The following is a 6,000-nucleotide window of genomic DNA, read 5'->3' as shown; positions in this document are numbered from 1 at the left end:
TACTTGCATTTTCTTAAAAAAAAAGAAAGAAATATATTGGTCCGCATACATTTGAAGCTTCCCCATTCCAGCCGGTGATGCAGAGCATTTTTAATTATAGATGCAGGCTAAGTATATTTCTCATAGATAGATCATTTCATATCTTAGTTTCATTGCAAAGATTTTCATTTATTTATATAAACAATATATCATCCACATAAATTTAAACAATTATTTTTAGAATTTTTAGTAGGCCAAGTATGTTTCTTCTAGATAGATAATTTCAAATCTTATTTTCAATGCAAATATTTTCATTTATTTATATAAACAAATACTAATCTTAATTTTTTGATTTCTCCACATCTACCCGTCAAACCACAAAAACAAAATAAAATAAAATAAAATAAAATAAAAAATAAAAAACAAAAATATTTCTCAAACCACCAACCTCCCATCATAAAAAACTCTCCTCCACATCCTATATGCTCCAACCATAAAATCTCTTTACCCTCCACTTTCTCTCTCTAAATAGAGAGAAATTCTTTAACACATACTTCCCTCTACATTCTAAACACCTTCCTTAACCACAATATTAACACTCGCAAATGTGAAACATGTGTAGGAAACATGTATAGTGTTGTGTATGAATACTATAAATCTTACAGTTAACTAATTTTTGGAATTAATATAATCAATTTCAGAAAATTCAAGTGCTCAAAATGCATAGCAAAATATAATAGAAAAAAATAGCAAAAACACTACAAAAAACTTCAGTTAAAATGGTTTACAGCATACTTACTAGAAGATTGTTTAAAAAACAAGGAAATTTTTTCAAATCCGAAAAATAAGGATGAGAAATCCAACAAACCTAAAATCATTAGGGCAAAGAATAAAGGAAATTGTTAGTTGCAGAAATGAGCAGAAATCCTGGTAAAACAAACTAGCAGCGCAACATTCTTGTAGCTTGTAAAAACTAACAAATAGTTGCTGCTCTACCACCGAACAGAAAATCCCTACTCTCAAACACTTTGGCACATGCAAATACTAATCTTCTTCCCAAACTGCCTAGTGAAACACCGCATATTAAGATGTATCTAATCTATTAATACTAATCTTCTTCCAATGGAGAAATATACTTAAAATGAAATGGAATGTTGGCTTTGAAATGAATTAGTATTTTAATCAAACAAATAAGAGCATTGAAATAAAATTTTGACATATCTAAACATAGTATGTTAAATATTCTATATTCTATGGAGATAATAAAATTGTAGGAAGGTCTTAAATCCCCTTTTTTATCCCTACAAATTTGACAGAGATCTAGAAATACATATACTCTGATCCACATCTACAATTATGAGTCCAAATATACTTAAAATTTCTCTTATTTGTTTCAATGCCCAATTAATTAATAAATGCAAGTACTGACTTCATTCTCTCAAAATTTTGAGAGAATAATATAGTGAAATATAACTAGGAAGTCTATTTATTGCACCTAGTTTATTTTTATTAATTTGGAAGTCCAAATACTCACTTGAAATGGAATGTTAACACACTTGTATTAGAATATAAGCTTACATATTCTCACATTCATTTTTATTAGGAAGTCCAAATATACTTAAATTTCTCCTATTTGTTTCAATGCTCCTATTTTCTTCTTGGTATCTATAAATACTAATCATCTCCTAGATCTATCTAGGCGAAATATACTTAGCCTATTTAAAATTCCGATCACAGTGTTTGAGAGTAGGGATTTTCTCCTAGGTATTGCCTGCAAGTCTCTATAGCCTTTCCTCTATCTAAAAAGAAACAAATTCCATCACACATACTTCCATCTCAATCTCAAACACCCTCCTGTATCACAAATTTCCCATATAAAAATTGAATTAGATGTAAAAAGTCTGATAATTGTTAGTTTTTACAAGCTACAAAGATGATGCACTGCTAGTTTATTTTTCCAGGATTTCTGCTCATTTATGCAACTGTCAACTTGTTTGTTTTCCTTTATTCTTTGTCCTAATCATTTTAGGTTCGTTGGATCTCTCATCCTTAGTTTTTGAATTTGATTAAAAAACTTTCTTGTCTTTTAAACAATCTTCTAGTAGGTACGTGGTAAATCATGTTAACACTCAGCAAATTCCTTAGACAAATGCTTTTGATGATTTCTATAGTGTTTTTGCTATTTTTTCCCCTTATATTTTGCTATGCATTTTGACCACTTGAAGTTTCTGAAAATTGATGATAATAATTCCAAATATTAGTTAACTGTAAGGTTTATAGTATTTGTTCAAGTTTTCATCATATATTTTCATATTATATAATAAATGAAGTTCTATTGTGAGCTCTGAGAATTCGCGCCCCGTTCTCCTCCACCTTTCGGGGGAGTTTTAAGGGATTATGTTCCCTGATAAATTTTTAGACTGTCGATTGAGATTATATATAAGACACAACCCAGAGAAATTGTCCTCATTTGCATGGACTTTATGATCTGAGTTATGGTTTCTTATAGTATATATGGTAAATTACCCCTCCCGATCACGAGAGAGAGAGAGAGAGAGAGAGAGAGAGAGAGAGAGAGAGAGAGAGAGAGAGAACTTTCAATTAAGGCTAGTCATCAATTAGATACGTAGAAATATATGTATCTGGCATATAGTAGCAGCATGGATTCATGTATTTGAAGATTTGATGTTTAAAATTAAAATTTTCACCATCTTGCACTTAAAGCGGATGGTGAGGGAATGGATCATGGACCCAATCATGATTCTATTATTCCGTCATCTCGGGTCATCGTTCTTCCTAGTCTACTTAGTCAGAGGAGGTAGCCGACCCAACCTGATAGAAGGATCCTTGCCAGCGGCCATGTGTTGTGACGTCCAAGGAAACCTTGTAGACCTGGAGTGAATATTTCTCTAAGGAGACAAATTTGAGTGCACCTTAGCTAACAAAGGGCTTTGTGCCTTATCGATCATATCCTATTGATTTTTATCTCAAAAATTTGATGTCATTGGGAAGCATAAGTGCACTGGATATAACAGTAATTTAATGGTGCCATTTGGTGAAAAAAACACTCGATTCAGAGGGCACTGATCATAACCATTTACCTATGCTTCCATCTGGTGATAAAATCACCAATTATAGGGTAAGTGTCACTTACTAACATAAGTCTATTTGAGAATGAATCCTAGTGATATTGTCGACCAAACATTAGCTCTTTTTGAACTGAAGTATATTTTTAAATTTGTCCACCTCTATAAATTATTGTGGAGGGTTGATGGATTATGCTTTAAGCATTTAATGGTTGATTTCTAGTTTGATATTTTTGAAGTTTTGAATTTTATGGGCATTTTGGTGGCATTGAATATTGGAATTAACTCCTCAAGTTAAGATTTTCTATCAACACGGTTATCATCATGGTACTTATGGGGAGTTTCATTTTGTTGATTGAACCTTATTGATTCTGCCAATTTACCGACAGAGGCTCGGGTTCACTATAGGCATCATATTTTTATTAATAAATCTTTCTTGTTGAAGGCCTTGAAGGCCTAATGTGAGCTATGAAATAAATATCCCGATCAGTATTGCGATAGTATATGTGTTTGATAGTTCGAGCAGTGTCGACTCTTATCTTCCCGTATAGAATTATCGGGCTCGAACATGGGTCATTTATAATTGACCCATGCAATATCATCAGACGTCATGTGTATAAATACAACATAATACAACATGCTTCTCGGGGCCCATAGGAGTGTTTGGGGGTATGTTTGTGATTATCTTTTAAACATTATCGAATCTGTCTAATTGCTGACAGAGGATCAGATTCAAATTTGATTTCTCTTATTGACCCACACAACATCCTTAAACATCACGTGTGTGCCTACAACATGCTCTTCGGAGTCTAAGCAGGTATTTAGGGGGTATTTTTATATTTATATTTATATATGTTTTTGTGTATGTGTGGGGATATTTTCTTGAAATTATTGGTGCTGATCAAATGTTTGAATGATCGACATTTGGATGTGTACAACATTTTCTGTAGAAGCCTATAAACATCTTCTATCTTCTTGCATGAATGTTGCATGAGATCTAGTGGCATAACGCTGGATTTTATTTGGGGAATTTGTAAACGCCTTTTATATGCTTGTAATGATATTGTGGATATGGTGTCGTGGAGTCATATTAAAGACATTTGCTCGTTTCATATAAGTTAACTGTTGTGCACTACTTGTTGCTTCTTGCAGGTAGATTAGTGTGCACTAATGAATCTCCTGTTATGTTATAGACAATTGCATTTGTCGCAGTTCTTTGGCATTTTGTTTGTGGATGATTTTTTGTATGTATAACGAGTCTCTTACAAGGGCCCGTAGGCATTTGAATTTATTGCAAATCGATCACCTTTTGCTTGCAAGGGATCTACATACTTGCCTTCCCCTGGATGGATGATGACTATAGGAGCAATACAATATTCTCTTCCTAATACCGATCACCACCCACAAGTATATTATTATACGTATACTAAATCTTTATAAAGAACCTTTTGCCTTCAGTAGAGAGAATTTACATTCATTGTGCGCTCCACTAGGCAAATTTATAAGAGGCTACATTGTTTAATTGATGTTGACTATAAGGGTGTTGCAATATTCATCACCTCATCTATGCTCACTGAGATTGGTCATCCTTGCAATATGTTTGTTGAAGCTAGATGTAGGGCTTTTATGTTTACTTGCTTGACTTGTATGAACACTACAGATTAGTTGTCATCATTCGCTAGAGACACCTGCATATTTGCCTACAGTCAAACTGCAAATTTCTCCTGAATTTTCATTACTTGCGGGCTTGAATGCATGTGTTCATATTTTGATGTCGAATGTAGAGCATTGTGGCATTCATCATATGTTGGCTTGTTATTCGTAGGCGAATTCTATATATATTTGCAAGCATGTTGACATTGATTTAAATGTCATTGTAATATTCATCATACTCTGCGCTATGTGTGCTTGTCGAATGTTTCATCGCACTGATTGGCAAGTTGCTACATTCACTTGTGTGCTAGCTTTATGTTCATAAGAGATTGATGTATGTAGAATTTATCCACTGCCATTATTTGCAAGTGAACTAGTGTATTTTTTTGCAAGCTAAATGATGCTCAATGCAGGGGTGTTATTAGATTCATTGTAATTTCCCTGTCTACGCTTGTTGAGAATCTCATAGAGATTTGACATGCTCTCTTGTAAGTTGAATCTTATAAAGGAGTTTTCATATTTGCTGCATGCCTCCTGTGTTTCACTCGTGAGCGTGTTAATACATCGAACATTTCATTTGTCTTCATTGAAACCTTCCTCTGAATACCTATAGGAAGTATTATTATTATTTATATACGAGATTTTGCCTTCATATGCAAGTTATGATTGGTTATAGTCGAACAAATTTCTTTGTGTACACTAGTTAGTAAAGTGATACATTCACTTGCACATCATTCATCTCCATTTACAAACAAACTGTCAAATACATTCTAAGGATTTCTTGTGGCCCACAGGTGGTTGTTGCTTGTTGTTGTTAACATGCACATCACTTCACCACTAATAGACAAATCACTATATGCAGTGCGAGTTCCTTCGATTATCCGGTGTAACTGCTTGCAAGATTGATACAAGTATTACACAACTAATCATTATCATTGTCATATGATTTGCAACAGTTGTTGGGGCATCATGGCACATTTACTTGCAACAAGATTGTATCATTTTCTTATTTACTGTTAATTATTGCCTCTAACCAAATCATGCTTTAGATCTTATTCAATTCAAATCTCTTTCTTATTCGTTAATGTTTTCTTACCATTTCCCTTCATTTAATCATTATGATCAATTAGATAAATGAGATTTCAATGCATTATTTGCTTTTCTAGCTTAATTGTGTATCCTTTAATTTAATGTTTATTTCCTTGTTATTAGATCACATGTCTTGTTCCTTGCAGTTCTTTTGTGTTCAAATTAATTTTTACAAGTCCCCTGTTCGAATTGT

This window comes from Dendrobium catenatum, unplaced genomic scaffold (genome assembly GCF_001605985.2).
Source record: "Dendrobium catenatum unplaced genomic scaffold, ASM160598v2 fragScaff_scaffold_1056, whole genome shotgun sequence".
NCBI lineage: Eukaryota > Viridiplantae > Streptophyta > Magnoliopsida > Asparagales > Orchidaceae > Dendrobium > Dendrobium catenatum.
The sequence above is the reverse complement of the archived record's forward strand: the minus strand, read 5'-3'. Positions refer to the sequence as shown.